The sequence below is a fragment of the Ptychodera flava genome, chromosome 6 (genome assembly GCF_041260155.1).
Source record: "Ptychodera flava strain L36383 chromosome 6, AS_Pfla_20210202, whole genome shotgun sequence".
Taxonomy (NCBI): domain Eukaryota; kingdom Metazoa; phylum Hemichordata; class Enteropneusta; family Ptychoderidae; genus Ptychodera; species Ptychodera flava.
In genome coordinates, this window is record NC_091933.1 from 46,169,045 (window position 1) to 46,185,137 (window position 16,093).

Here is a 16,093-nt window from a genome sequence, read left to right on the forward strand (position 1 = left end):
GTCCCACAGGTGTTTGTGAGAGTTCAGTGTACGAAACGTAACAAGCGAGAAGGTATGACATTGTTGTGTCCTCTGGCGTTGTAAAGCTAGTAAAATTCAACGTATTCCATTGCATACGGCGAAATAGCCACTACCTATCGATAGATAAATAACAAGTGCCTATGACAGACAGCTAGTCGTAAGTTTCATCTTTTACCAAAAGAAACCCTGCTTACATAGAATCTCCTGCCCTAACGTACGTACGTACGCAACGGCAAACGACATTGTGACTAAATCCTGGTTTGCATACATGAACTTGGACATTGTACGTACACAGCAGGTATACAGCTACCGACGTTGACCCTCAACCGTAAATGTCATACTCTATGAGATGAGATTCGTTGTCCGGAGGGCGACTTGAACAGTGTCAATTACCTTCCATTGTGTGATCTGTCCCTACGATGCCTTTCTCTGCACATCCCCGTCTGTCTCATGTCTCTAAACCAACCCATGGACATCATTTCCACCCCTTGAATGTCTGAGTACAGTGTCAATTTTAAGTAGGGCATGTGCTGAATCTCAGTTCATACATACAGAAATAAGATGAACGTGTAAGGTTTAAGAGCAGATTTAATCACGACATTTTGAATAAAACCGCACGTCAGCCAGACGTTTGAATGCAGTCATCTTTCAATTCGTGCTTGGAAAGGAGAGAGTATTGAGATTAATCTAATAAGCGAATCTATTCCCCATTTCATACACTAGATCACGAAATCTGAAAAACAGTACATCTCTCAGATATGTGAGATTGGTAGTGGTGCAATCGATAAAATGGTTTCACTGAGAACGAAGTGAACAATACTCTTCGTTTCCTTTACTACAAAATACAAGGTCATCTTTAAAGTTCAAGTTCCATTGCACCCAACTAACGAGTATTGCCATGAAAATCAATTTTGAAACAAAAACGTGATATGGTATACCACCACTGGAACAGATCCCAAGTGTGAAAGCTCTAATTTGTTCTGATGGGAATACCTGACCCTTGGCATGGTGAATGTTGTTAAAATTTGAGATGAGATACTTATTGAGATATTTATTTTATTTAAACAAATTGACTTAAGCAATGAATGAATGAATGAATGAATGAATGAATGAATGAATGAATGAATGAATGAATGAATGAATGAATGAATGAATGAATGAGTGATGATGATGATGATGATGATGATGATGATGATGATGATGATGATTGCCCATAACCAACTTTGAGAACAAGTACTTCTCATTTATGATGTACATACCTAACTTATGGCTGACAAATAGGGTCAAACATATTGCCATTCTCTAAGATAGAGCTGTATGGACCAAAAATTCTCAGTCAAGAAATTGGAATAAAAATTGCTTGTGTTGCAAATAACCAGCATGCTTGGGCTCAGGTAACGGTGCTTGTAGCTATTATTGTACTTGGGCCTCAGCCCAAGTACATTGTTTTCATTCCGTGGGAAAAAACTCTGTGAGGTATAACCATTTCTGGCTGAGACCAGGGAGGGCAAAATGTCTTGGCTTCATCTTTCTTGGCATAATAAATAGCGTAATGACGTTAACTGAATGGAAGTGCTGCTCTCAGCCAGTCTTGAATAAGAGAGATGTGAATATTAATGCTTCTCTATCTGAGTTTTTGCCACAAAATCTTCTGAATATAATCAAAATGTGCATCGAAATGCAACAATTAATGCACCCTCCGTTTCCTAGGCGATGGCACGACCCTTGCTACACCCACTGGACGAGCCAAAGTGGGAGGGGTAATTTCAGTTTGGTCAAAGAGGAGGGCTCGAGACCAGAATTCAACATTTAAACTTGAAACATGTTTAATCACTGACAAGATGTTGATTAGTGTTAATCAAAGTGAAAGTGTGAAAAGGAAAGGTTTTATATCCCGGACACAATGAAAAACATTACGACTGGAAAATGTACCCCCAGTTGAGAATAGTAATGCCCACAGCAATGGAGAACACTTATCCTTGAGCTGAGAAAACCAGACCATCATTTCGAAATAGAGCTGCAGATTCGAGAAGCTCGTTCAAAATAGCTAGATACACTCCATAAAGGGGTGGTTTCGAGTCTTGAGGGCAAATTTCGCCTCCTTCATATAGAAATCGTACGTTTGTTTTTCCAGGAGAACACCATTTGACACAAAATTTGCATGTAAAGGGGTCGCAAATAAGCACGTGGTCAAATCTGGCATAAGAAACAATATGAAATGTTGGGTAAAGCCAGTCCAAAATAAACTGATTTGAACTTTTATGTTTTGCAATTTATACCACTGCAGTAACATTACCTTTTTTTGACAACATCACACAATGTAATACGTTTTGAAACTGAATACTCCGACGTATTCTGTGTCTCCTTTGCTAAAAAATACGGTATGCCGATTACCATGTAAGGAGATGATGACGTCAAGACAGATTTGTAGTGCGTTTGGTCTTGGATGGTGCATGAAGTTTTGTCAAGGTAGCTTGTGTATTTATTTCCTAAATGGGAGAAATTAGGGTCGATCTAAAAGAAGGCCGAAGAATGTTATGATACTCTCTAAAGTGAGCTGAACTCCAATGCAAATGGTTGGATAATTTGGAGGATGTCTAGAATGATCTCGTCTCATTAAGATTATTTGGCGGTCAGTATTGAATTTCAACTGCGTCACAAGTTTGCGAAATGAGTATTCCGTCGAACGGTCAACGAACGATATTTTAGAAATCTGGAGACATGGCACATCGCATTTTTATTTTAATATTTTACATTTTACAAAAGATGTAAGAAGCAATGATTTTGTCGTAAATTCTGAAAAAATATAGGAAGATTTGATCGCGAACACATTTTCACTTGGGGTCAACATGGGGTCGCAGCCATGTTGCCTCAAAACTTATTTCTGTCTGCACTCAAAACTCAAAAATGTCGGATATGAACCTGAAAAATCGATGTAATTTTGTCAAACTTCGGCGAAATGTCAGCCTATAGACAAGATTTCATCTAGGTAAGGTAAATTTACTGAAATTTGACCGACAAATAATCCTGAGCTTGAACGTGACAGCTCGCCTTCTCCGGGAAGTCAAGCATCCAGCTGCCCATACCGTACACAGCTGCCCATATGGCGGCAGACCGTACGGGGTTCATGTGTTAAATCTAACATGGCGACCTACAGCGCAGCGTGAGTAGAGTGTACTGTACTCTTTCGGCTCTTTCTCGGTCCTCACCGGCTAACTTGGCAGATTTTTTCGGTTCTATTTATGTTTTCAATGATTGTGACAAGGAAGCAAGACTGCAAGCTTGTGTTTACTGGCCAACACAATCTGCCTGGCTGGCTTCTCGGTAAAGTCGTGGACAGCGCAAATGGAAAAAAAACACTACGGTGACAGAAGGGCTACGCACTGTGTCTAGCCGTACACGTAGTATAGTGATAGACACCCGTCGTACTGACTAGCAACGCTGTTTCGTTTATGAGTGATTTTTTCCGTTTTCGCATTCTAGTAGCTAGCAAGCATACAAAAACTGTAGGAAATAACATCGACCGCAAAAAATATCCGTGGATAAATATGGCTACCCTGTATCCCGCACACGAGTACGTGAATATAGTTGCGGCTAGAATGATAGCTGGTAAACAGATGCGCGCTGCGGCCGTCCCTGCTAGCATTACCGTGCGTGCTCGAACTAGACTGGCACATTTTATAACTCATGTAACTAGCAATTTTTTTTTTTAAAGTATTGATGGTCATAATGTGACATTAATTAAATACTTTATTTATATATAACATCAGTGACCCGATTGTGGGAGTAAACTTTGAAAAAAATGAAAGATTATTCGTGTAACGCCCGTGCCGTGTGAACGACAAGTGGTTTGGTCGCGGTAAACAGCGTGGAGTGTACGTAGCGTAACCGGTGTTCGTATACTCATAGACCCTCGAGATCTACGTATACTAGCGATATGGTAACTGCATGCCAACATTCAACACTGCCGCAAATACATGTCCATGGTCGCACGGTCATGAAAATTTCACCAAATGTTGATAATAGTTAAATAAAAATTTTCTGAAATTTTCGGCTTGGCTTAAGACCTCTAAGGTCATTATCGAGCTGTTTTACGAAAAAGGTGAAGTTTACTTCCGCATTTGGCGGGTCGACCTCGCCACCCACTTTGTAGCGATTTAGATAAAATCTTCTCAACTTTTGTGAGTTTCCCCTAGGAAAACAGATCATTAGTATGTAAGCTACAACTGAAAGCAAAAATTGTAGTTCTAGCTAGTGTACGTTTTGCTGCACGTCGATATTTAAAGACCACCCTTTCGCCGTATTTTATCCCTCACTGCAGTGGCGGTCATAGTCTGGTTCCCTGACCCATTTCCCCGGTAGAGGGCGTGGGGAAATATAGGGTCAGGTACCGGGTAGCCATCTTGAACAGAATTTTGTTCAAGATGGCGGAGGTTAGTCACCTGACAGAACATGCTACAATAAATATGGCTGCTACCATGAAAACGCCGGTCAAAATTCGACTGGATCAGAATTATGTTCGAACACCGGTATCTGAACCAAAAACATTGGCACACGAGACGGGAAACATAAACTGAAAGGATTAATCCAGAAGTACGGGGAAATAGAGGTGATTGAAGGCTGGCTGTGATATCGCAGCAGTACTTGTGGCGTGTTTCGAACGCGCTAGGGTCATTGAGGTCATCGCCGACTGTGGCGTGGCCCCAATGACCAGAGCACGTTCGATACACGCCACAAGTACTGCTGCGATATCACAGCTAATTGAAAGCAAACTTTGTTGGAACTGTGAACGACGATTGATTTCGATGGATAGAAGGGTGTCCGAATTTCGTGAAAAATGCCAGGCATCATGTGGACGTTCTAAAAGTATCAAGAGGTGTGCTAAATCACAGTGGCTAAATCATGGAGGTAAAAAGTCGTTCTTTCTACCTCCACGGCTTTGTGGTACAAACAAGAAGGTGGTGTCAAGTGAGCCTGAGAGTGCGAAACCCAAGAAACACGAGAAAAAGTTACAAGTGTTACTTTCATCCAATCACAGCTTGTTTTATTTTAACCCAATAGCGTCCATGTTTACATTAGCCGGTACCTGACCCTATATTTCCCCACGCCCTCTACCGGGGAAATGGGTCAGGGAACCAGACTATGGCGGTCATCGTAACGAAAACGAGGCTCTACAACACGAACTTTTATGCAAATTTCATAGGCTCCTTTCAGACTGAAAGGATGCAGTGACACAGTTTTTTGTCCCCACGGATAAAGTCCAGGGGGCTTATAGATTGGGTCATATCTGTCCGTGAGTCCATCAGTGAGTCCATCGGTTCACGCTGATATCTCAGACATTTTGACAAAATATCATGTGACCTCTGACCTCAAATATACATTATTGTCCATAACTCAGTAACCACAAGTGCTAAACCTTTCATATTTGGTATGATGGGACACCTTATGACGCCACATATTGTATCTCATTAATTATGCACATATCTAATTTTAAGCGAGCCAATAGAGCTAGAGGTCTTATTTTTGGTATATAGGGATAAGTTAACAATACAATTTGTTTGACAAAATGTCACGTGACCTCATTGACCTTTGACCTCAAATATACATATTTGTCCACAACTCAGTAAGCACAAGTGCTACACCGTTCAAATTTGGTATGATTGGACACCTTATGACACCACATATTGTACCTCATCAATTATGTGCATATCTAATTTTGAGCGAGCCAATAGAGCTAGAGGTCTGATTTTTTGTATGTAGGGATAACTTAGCAATACAATTATTTTGACAAAACGTCACGTGACCTCAATGACCTTTGACCTCAAATATACGTATTTGTCCACAACTCAGTAACCACAAGTGCTACACCCTTCATATTTGGTATGATGGGACACCTTACAAATACAAATACAACATGGTGCAACCTATTTCAGGATGGGACAGGAATCCACTCCATTTGTTCCTTTTTTTTCAAATAGTATGGCAAGTTTTGGAAAATGGCAGAATTAACAAAAATCTTTTCTTTGTTTCGCCTATTCTGCCATAAGCAAAATTGATAGATAGCAATGAATATCTGCGAAAATTAAATGGTAACTTGAGGTTGGTTAAATTTTGCAGTTACCTCTCAGGCCCTTGAACTGGCTCTAATAAAATCCTGTAATGTTGAGTTTGCTTCTCAATGCCAGAACAATTCACTTAGGGACGCACCATTATACTTTGTGAGGGGGTGGTCACGATCGGATTCTGAAATCTCCACCATAATATAGTTAAACAAACACCATGTTATTTGTTTACATATTAATATTTATTAGACATGTACCATCGAGAACAAAAGAAATTTGCTGTAATTGAATATTTAAGGAGTTTAAGCAATTTCCATAATAAATAAAGAACCCCTGCCTCAAACCCCACAGAAGTTGCTAGACATATTTTGCCATTGCCATGCCATTGCTTCATTTAATAACCAGTTAATCAAATGCCTAATTGACAGGAGGAAATTCGAGACCATATTTTAATACTTAGTATGTATTGTCCTCAACATTACCATATCACCGCCCAAGTACTCATTGCCTTCAGCAATACTGCCTTGTTATTATTATTATTATTATTATTATTGTACTTGGGCCTCAGCCCAAGTACATTTGTTTTAATTCCGTAGGAAAAAACTCTGTAAGGTATAAATATTTCTGGCTGAGACCAGGGAGGGCAAAATGTCTTGGCTTCATCTTTCTTGGCATAATAAATGGCGTAATGATGTTAACTGAATGGAAGTGCTGCTCTCAGCCAGTCTTGAATAAGTGAGATGTGAATATTAATGCTTCTCTATCTGAGTTTTTGCCACAAAATCTTCTGAATATAATCAAAATGTGCATCGAAATGCAACAATTAATGCACCCTCCGTTTCCTAGGCGATGGCACGACCCTTGCTACACCCACTGGACGAGCCAAAGTGGGAGGGGTAATTTCAGTTTGGTCGAACAAGAGGGCTCGAGACCAGAATTTAACATTTAAACTTGAAACATGTTTAATCGCTGACAAGATGTGGACTAGTGTTAATCAAAGTACAAAGTGTAAAAAGGAAAGGTTTATATCCCGGACACAATGAAAAACATTACGACTGGAAACTGTACCCCAGTTGAGAATAGTAATGCCCACAGCGATGGAGAACACTTATCCTTGAGCAGAGAAAACCAGATCATCATTTCGAAATAGAGCTGTAGATTCGAGAAGCTCGTTCAAAATAGCTAGGTACACCCCATAAAGGGGTGGTTTCGAATTTTGAGGGCAAATTTCGCCTCCTTCATATAGAAATCGTACGTTTGTTTTTCCAGGAGAACACACCATTTGACACAAAATTTGCATGTAAAGGGGTCGCCAGTAAGCACGTGGTCAAATCTGGCATAAGAAACAATATGAAATGTTGGGTAAAGCCAGTCCAAAATAAACTGATTTGAACTTTTGTGTTTTGTAATTTATACCACTGCAGTAACATTACCTTTTTTGACAACATCACACAATGTAATACGTTTTGAAACTGAATACTCCGACGTATTCTGTGTCTCCTTTGCTAAAAAATACGGTATGCCGATTACCATGTAAGGAGATGATGACGTCAAGACAGATTTGTAGTGCGTTTGGTCCTGGATGGTGCACGAAGTTTTGTCAAGGTAGCTTGTGTATTTATTTCCTAAATGGGAGAGATTAGGGTCGATCTGAACGAAGGCCGAAGAATGTTATGATACTCTCTAAAGTGAGCTGAACTCCAATGCAAATGGTTGGATAATTTGGAGGATGTCTAGAATGATCTCGTCTCATTAAGATTATTTGGCGGTCAGTATTGAATTTCAACTGCGTCACAAGTTTGCGAAATGAGTATTCCGTCGAACAGTCAACGAACGATATTTTAGAAATCTGGAGACATGGCACATCGCATTTTTATTTTAGTATTTTATATTTTACAAAAGATTTAAGAAGCAATGATTTTGTCGAAAATTCTGAAAAAAATATAGGAAGATTTGATCGCGAACACATTTTCACTTGGGGTCAACTAGCCCTGCGTACGATGCTGTGTGTTCCGCTACAGCTAATCGCCCCGCTCACCACAGCCCTGCAAAGACCCGTACGTAGGGTCGGTGACTTCAAATCCATTTTGGGACTTGACGTAAAAAGCCAAATTACTGCCGAAATTCAGCGTTCTTGGGCCCAAGTTGTATCCCAGCCTACCTCAGCTACTCGATCGCTTCCAAAAATGACAGTCTTTTATTCACTTCTCGTAAATAACCGTCGATGTCGGCAACTCTCTCGCTAGCCCTGCGTACGATGCTGTGTGTTAGCTGTAGCACATAGCATCGTACGCAGCGCTAGGGGTCAACATGGGGTCGCAGCCATGTTGCCTCAAAATTTATTTCTGTCTGCACTCAAAACTCAAAAATGTCGGATATGAACCTGAAAAATCGATGCAATTTTGTCAAACTTCGGCGAAATTTCAGCCTATAGACAAAATTTCATCTAGGTAATGTAAATTTACTGAAATTTGATCGACAAATAATCCTGAGCTTGAACATGATGTCCAGCTCGCCTTCTCCGGGACAGCTGCCCATACACAATTGCCCATATGGCCAGGTTTATGAGATTGTTTTCAAGCGACGGCGGCAGACCGTACGGGGCTCTGGATATGAACCTACCGCCGATGTAGCTGTAATAACTGTTGCGTTGTTTTTAGTGCCCACGGACGAAGTCCTGGGGGAGTTATAGGTTTGGTCATGTCAGTCCTTCCGTCCGTCCGTTCACGCAGATATCTCAGACATGCCCTGGTCAATTTCTTTCAAACTTTGCAGTACAAGAATAGTACCCAACCCCATACAGATGCACGTCGATTTGTTTCACAATGCGATCGAATTTGGCCGTGTTAGAGGACTTTTTAGTTTACACCTCCATAGACTCCCATGTATAAGACAGTTCTCCACAGACTCCCATGTATAAGGCCAAGAAAAATAAAAATTTAGTTTCTCATCGTATTCATATTGCCTAAAGGATGCAGTGACACAGTTTTTAGTCCCCACGGATAAAGTCCAGGGGGCTTATAGATTGGGTCATATCCGTCCGTGAGTCCATCAGTGAGTCCATCAGTTCACGCAATATCTCAGACATTTTGACAAAATATCATGTGACCTTGGTGACCTTTGACCTCAAATATACATTATTGTCCATAACTCAGTAACCACAAGTGCTAAACCTTTCATATTTGGTATGATGGGACACCTTATGACGCGACATATTGTACTCCATTAATTATGCGCATATCTAATTTTGAGCGAGCCAATAGAGCTAGAGGTCTGATTTTTGGTATATACGGATAAGTTAACAATATAATTTGTTTGACAAAACGTCACGTGACCTCAATGACCTTTGACCTCAAATATACATATTTGTCCACAACTCCGTAACCACAAGTGCTACACCCTTCATATTTGGTATGATAGGACACCTTATGACACCATATATTGTACCTCATTAATTATGCGCATATCTTATTTTGAGCGGGCAAATAGAGCTAGAGGTCTGATTTTTGGTATATAGGAATAACTTAGCAATACAATTATTATGACAAAATGTGACGTGACCTGAATGACCTTTGACCTCAAATATATATATTTGTCCACAACTCAGTAACCACAAGTGCTACATCCTTCATATTTGGTATGATGGGACACCTTATGACACCACATATTGTACCTCATTAATTATGCGCATATCTAATTTTGAGCGAGCCAATAGAGCTAGAGGTCTGATTTTTGGTATATAGGAATAACTTAGCAATACAATTATTATGACAAAATGTGACGTGACCTGAATGACTTTTGACCTCAAATATATATATTTGTCCACAACTCAGTAACCACAAGTGCTACATCCTTCATATTTGGTATGATGGGACACCTTATGACACCACATATTGTACCTCATTAATTATGCGCATATCTAATTCTGAGCAAGCCAATAGAGCTGGATGTCCGATTTTTGGTATATAGGGATAACTACAGGGTAGAAATCTAAATATGCCCATCTAAATATTAGACATCTACCATCGAGAACAAAAGAAATTTGCAGTAATTTGAATATTTAAGGAGTTTAAGCAATTTCCACTATAAATAAAGAACCCCTGCCTCAAACTCCACAAAAGTTGCTAGACATATTTTGCCGTGTCATGCCATTGCTTCGTTTAATAACCAGTTAATCAAATGCCTAATTGACAGGAGGAAATTCAAGACCATATTTGAATAGTAGTATATATTGTCCTCAAAATTACTCTATCATGGCCCAAGTACTCATTGCCTTCAGCAATACTGCCTTGTTATTATTATTATTATTATTATTATTATTATTATTATTATTATTATTATTATTAACTACAACAACACAACATCATCATCATCATCATCATCATCATCATCATTATCACCGCCATCCTCATCCTCCTCATCATCATCAGCAGAATCACAACCATCATTATATTACTGTCGTGTCTGCCAAAAGGTTTCTGAGATATCAGGAAAAGGCGATTCGATTGTACATGAATTGTAATATTCACTATAGACCTAAAAAGAAACAAATGTATTTCAATAAAAAGAAAACAAATGTGTTTCAATATTTGAAACATTTTCCTGCTCAGTTGATTTACTGCTGGGGCAACTAAGTAAATTCAAATGACAATGAATTGACATGATGCAGGATAAAGATGAATGGAATAAAATTATCCAACATTAGTCAAAACTCTGCTAATTTCAACAAGGATTAATCGTTTAAAAATAATTTTGTTGGAGTAAATATTTCTAACTTATGATAAAATACAGTAACGACTGACTACACATGGCACGGAAAGAGAACAACCTCTGACCTGTGACAATCTTGAAAAATGGCAGTAAAACAAAACGGCATTGTGCTGTTGGCGTTACGGGTGGGACAGGCCACCCTGTTGGATGTATCATGAAAAATATTAGAAATGGAACAGTAATTATTACATTTAAGGCCTCTTCTCAGTCAGCTATCGAAAGTGATACAATGCTAAACTACCACCCACAGAGTCTATAAACTCAGTGTGTATGTTTAAGGCCTAGATAGAGTTTGTTTGCCTTTTATCCAGTATATTCTAAAGCGATTCTGGTTGAAGCAACGATTGGGTAATTTATAGTTGCATGTCCACACGTTTTTAGAGGATTGCAGCCGGCTTGAATTATTGGCGTGTTTTTTATGCGTTTAAACCTATTGTAAACTACATGCGCAGTATACAAATTCTTAACAGCCTTCCTTAGTGTTGTTGATTACTGAGCGTTTGTGTTAGCAATACGTTTTCATTTTCAACCTTGGAAACTTCTATTCGCCGGAAGAATTTCCTTGACGAGACCAGGAAATGAACAGATTTTCCTGGAATGCATTTTTCATACATAAAAATCTCATACAGTCATACAATCGTGTCGACTATTCAATAATTCTGCTAATAAACTACATTGTAAGCATCTAGATTAGAAGACGACATTCGTTGTCTATTTTCATCACTGACGATTCGAAATAGTGGCTTGTTCCATCCTTGAGTGGCATCATAGCAGAGTATTAGAAACCTTAGATATACTTCTTCCAGTTTTTGCGCAGCTTGCTCACCTTTTTTTCGTAAAAGGGTAACTCAGATTTTCCACAAAGCATCTCATGATGGGTTACTTAACAACTAGAGATACAAATTGAGTAGATATGGCATGGTATGATATGATATGATATGATATGATGTGATGTGATGTGATGTGATGTGATGTGATGTGATGTGATGTGATGTGATGTGATGTGATGTGATGTGATGTGATGTGATGTGATGTGATGTGATGTGATGTTATATGATATGAAGTAATGTGATGTAATGTGATGTGATATGATGTGAAGTGATGTGATGTAGTGTGATGTGATGTGATGTGATGTGATGTGATGTGATGTGATGTGATGTGATGTGATGTGATGTGATGTGATGTGATGTGATGTAATGTGATGTGATGTGATGTGATGTGATGTGATGTGATGTGATGTGATGTGATGTGGTGTGATGAGATGTGATATGAAGTGATATGATGTAGTATGATGTGATGTGATGTGCTGTGATGTGAAGTGAAGTGATTTGATGTGATGTGATGTGATTTGATGTGATGTGATGTGATATGATATGATGTGAAGTGATGTGATGCAGTGTGATGTGATCTGCTGTGCTGTGCTGAGATGTATGCGATGTGATGCCATATGATATGATGTGATGTGATGTGATGTGATGTGATGTGAAGTGATGTGATGTGATGTGATGTGGTGTGATGAGATGTGATATGAAGTGATATGATGTAGTATGATGTGATGTGATGTGCTGTGATGTGAAGTGAAGTGATTTGATTTGATGTGATGTGATTTGATGTGATGTGATGTGATATAATACGTTATTCTCCTGTATAATATATGTATTATATGCATTTATAAATTCCGTACTATCACAATTGTGTACATGTACAACACAATACAAACATATGGAAAGCCGTAGCTGTCTTAAGTGACATAAAATGATGATGTGATGAACATTTGTTATATAGTGATGCACATTCGTTATATTGTGATGGGCATTTGCTATATGGTGATGCATATTTGTTATATGATGATGAGCATTCGTTATATGGTGATGTGCATTTGTTATATGGTGATGTGCATTTGTTATATGGTGATGGGCATTTGTGATATAGTGATGGGCATTTGTTGTATGGTGATGAGCATTTGTTATATTGTGATGCACATTTGTTATATGGTGATAGGTATTCGTTATATGGTGATGGGCATTTGTTATACAGTGATGGGCATTTGTTGTATGGTGATGAGCATTTGTTATATTGTAATGCACATTTGTTATATGGCGATGGACATTTGCTAAATGGTGATGCATATTTGTTGATGATGGACTTTTGTTATATAGTGATAGGTATTTGTTATATAGTGATGTCAATTTGTTATATGGTGATAGGCATTTTTTATATGGTGATGTGCAATTGTTATATGATGATGGGCATTTGTTATATCGTGATGGGCATTAGTTATATGGTGATGGGCATTTGTTATATTGTGATGTGCATTTGTTGCGATGGGACTTTGTTATATGGTGATGCCTATTTATTTTATAGTGATGGGCATATGTTATATGTTGGTGGGCATTTGATATATGGTGATGGGCATTTGTTTTATGGTTATGTGCATTTGTTATATGGTGATGTGCATTTGTTATATGGTGATGGGCATTTGTGATATAGTGATGGGCATTTGTTGTATGGTGATGAGCATTTGTTATATTGTGATGCACATTTGTTATATGGTGATATGTATTCGTTATATGGTGATGGGCATTTGTTATACAGTGATGGGCATTTGATGTATGGTGATGAGCATTTGTTATATTGTAATGCACATTTGTTATATGGCGATGGACATTTGCTAAATGGTGATGCATATTTGTTGATGATGGACTTTTGTTATATAGTGATAGGTATTTGTTATATAGTGATGTCAATTTGTTATATGGTGATAGGCATTTTTTATATGGTGATGTGCAATTGTTATATGATGATGGGCATTTGTTATATGGTGATGGGCATTTGTTATATGGTGATGGGCATTTGTTGTATGGTGATGTGTATTTGTTATATGGTGATGGGCATTTGTTATATTGTGATGGGCATTTGTTATATGGTGATGGGCATTTGTTATATGGTTATGTGCATTTGTTATATGGTGATGGGCATTTGTTATATGGTGATGGGGATTTGTTATATGGTGATGGGCATTTGTGATATAGTGATGGGACTTTGTTATATGGTGATGCCTATTTATTTTATAGTGATGGGCATGTTATATGTTGGTGGGCATTTGATATATGGTGATGGGCATTTGTTTTATGGTTATGTGCATTTGTTATATGGTGATGGGCATTTATGATATAGTGATGGGACTTTGTTATATGGTGATGGGCATTTGTTATATAGTGATGTGCATTTGTTATATGGTGATTGGCATTTGTTATATGGTGATGGGCATTTGTTATATGGTGATGGGCATTTGTTATATAGTGATAGGCATTTGTAATATTGTGATGGGCGTTTATGATATAGTGATGGACATTTGTTATATAAAGATGAAAATTTTTATACTGTGATTGGTAATGTGCATTTGTTTTATTGTGATGTTAATTCATCATTTCATGATGTAGATTTTTATATGGTGATTTGCCATAGTTAGGGACTGGTCAGTTTCTTCAGCCTGGGGGGCGGTGGATTCATGGGGGGGGGTCACCCTGTTTTTGACTTTGGTGATAGGGGGGGTCACCATGTTTTTGAAATGCCCAATAGGGGGGGTCAGTGTGTTTTTGAATTTTGACACAGGCTCATCATTGCCTAAAATGCTAGTGTCAGCCACAAATTTCATCATTCAGTTGTATTTTTCGGCGCGCCCTTCGGGCGCGTAACTTTAATAATCAGTCATATTTTTCAGCACGCCCAACTTTAACATATCAAGCACACATACATCAGAGATATCTGTATGTTCAACATTTTTCAGCGTGCTCTTCAAGCTCATTACTTTAATATATCAGACATTTTTCAGCATGCCCTTCAGGTGCATGACTTTAATATACAAGGCATATATATCAGAGATATCAGGATGTTTCCTATTTTCGGCGCACCCTTCGGGTGCCATACTTTAATAAATCAGAGATATCTTGATGTTTGCTAAGTGAAAGTGTACCATTTTGAAATCTGCATTTCATATGAAAAGGATGACAAATTCCTGATACTTTTCTGTTCTCTCTATGAGAATTCTGTATGAGAAAGAAACATGCACAAATATTTCACAATATATATTTGATACAGTGACTTATTTTAGAGAAAGAAGAATGACAAGATATCTTTCGTTCTCATTGATGCAATTATTTTCCTTTGTGTCACAGGTTTTCTGTAGAAAGATGCTTTTTTATGAACAAAATAACAGTTAAAAAAGGCAGTTTTTGTCATTATTAGCTGTGCTTTTATGGTTTCAATGTTACAAGAAAAGGTCCTCTCAGACACTGTACACATCAGATTTGGCTAAAAAAGCTCTCTATGGCTCCTCAGGAGATTTAATTGGATGGTTGGCAAGTCTTAACACCCATCAAAGTTTTTGATTCACTGCTTTTTCCTCTTTGATATTAATGATTGACATCCATTTCTGTACAACAGTTCAGGACATCTGGTTAAGCATAGAAAGTGTGAAATACATTCACAGCTCATTCAAAATACAGCTCATTCAAAATGTACTGTATTTAAACTTTAAGATTGACACTTTGAAATTCCTATCTTACAACTGACATGTCAACAATTTCATTAAAACATAGAATGACTATTTAAAATATAAATATATGTAAAATATAATATATATACGTATATATATATATATATAATATATATATATATATATATATATATATATATATATATATATATATATATATATATATATGATTTATGTCCACCTTTTGTTTTACCTATGTCGCGCACCGGGGGGGGGGGTTCACCCTGTTTTCGAAATTTGGAATAGGGGGTCAGCCACTTTTTGACGTCGGCAAAAAATAATCCACCCCCCGGCCGAAGAAACTGACCAGTCCCTTATATTGAGGTGTTGATATTTTATGTTATATTGTGATGTGTGATTGTTGTTTTTTTTGTGATGTTGATTCTTTCTATATTGATTTGGAATCTTCGTGATAACAGTGACTGTAAACTTTCGATTCATGAGTTTCAAAATTTTTAGTTGTATAAGTAAGTTTTTAATCATTTAATCATTTTCAAATGTCAAACTAAGAATTTGGTTTATCAGCACTTAGTTCGTCTATTGGTTGAAAATACCAGCATTCTATAGTACTGTAGGCCTAGAAGATATATTTTGCGGTACCCTCTGTGAGGCCATTAGTCTATTAATCCCGAGGGAGGACTGACTGTCTAGAGAAATTGTGTGTCGGATTTCCCGTCTGATC

At 38.1% G+C, this 16,093-nt stretch overlaps 1 protein-coding gene across 3 annotated transcripts in view; it reads left to right on the forward strand.

Annotated features, from left to right (window-relative positions):
* LOC139135966 (delta-like protein C) overlaps nucleotides 1-16,093 on the forward strand; it is a 52,033-nt gene that overhangs the window by 727 nt on the left and 35,213 nt on the right. The gene's annotated exons all lie outside the window — the stretch shown is intronic.